Raw genomic sequence first — 1,182 nt, 5'->3', positions numbered from 1 at the left:
ACAGTGGTGCATGCCTGTAGTCCCATATGCTCAAGAAGCTGAGGTGGTAGGATCCCTTAAGACCAGGAGTTCAAGGCCAGCCTGGAAACATAGCAAAACTCCATCTTTAAAACAAACAAACAAAAAAACTAATATCTGTCCTAAAAATATGTTCATGAGTTTGGTGAAATGTTAAGACTTGATCCTGACTTAAGGACTGCAGGACTTTAATGCTGAAATGATTGTTTCATGTTCCAAGCACCTGCTGTCAAGGGTCTTGCTAATCAAGCTGGCCTCATGCTATTCTTACTTTATATTTCCAGATACTTTCTTTATTGTGATTGTCAATTTTATGTGTCAACTTGACTAGATACAGGGTGTCCAGATACTTGGCTAAACATTATTTCTGGGTATGCCTGTGAGAGTATTTACAGATGAGATTAGCATTTGAATCTGCGGACTAAGTAAAGCAGATTGTCTTCCCAAATGAGGATTGGCATCGTCCAATCTGTTGAGGGCATGAATAAAACAAAAGGTTGAAGAACGGAGAATTTACCCCTTCCGCCTGACTGCTTGAGCTAGAACATCCATTTTCTCCTGCCCTTGGTCTGAGACTTACACTATTATTTCCCCTGCTTCTCAGGTCTTCTTCAGATGCAGACTCTATTACACCACTAGCTTTCCTGGCCTCTGAACTTATCCCATTCAAGGTCCTTTGCCACCTCCAGCCTTTGTCCTAGGTCTGTAGCTTGCAGATAGCAGATCATGGGACTATTCACCCTCCACAATCATGTGAGCCAATTCCTCCCAATAAATCTTTTATATTTAAATAGAGACAGATTAGATAGATAGATAGATAGATAGATAATAGTTAGAAAAGAGAGAGAGAGAGATAAAGATGTATTCTGTTTCTCTGGAGAACCCTAATATAGATTTTGTTTGTTTCTGAGATTGGTTCTAAGGGAACAAAATGCTACAGATGAATTTTCTGAATTGGTTCCAGGATTCCGGAATTGTCTCCCTAATTTGATGAGATTTGAAGATACTAATGACTATTTTCAGAAGTAAAGGGAGCACTGATAATTCATGGCATACTCTGGCAATAGAGATATACAAAATACCTGCATTGGAAACTCCTAGTCAACCACTTACAAGAATCAACAAACGTGGTGGCTATAATGAGGTTATATTACTCAAAACTAT

This window comes from Papio anubis, chromosome 1 (genome assembly GCF_008728515.1).
Source record: "Papio anubis isolate 15944 chromosome 1, Panubis1.0, whole genome shotgun sequence".
NCBI classification, from domain to species: Eukaryota; Metazoa; Chordata; class Mammalia; order Primates; family Cercopithecidae; genus Papio; species Papio anubis.
Note: the sequence above shows the minus strand (reverse complement) of the source record.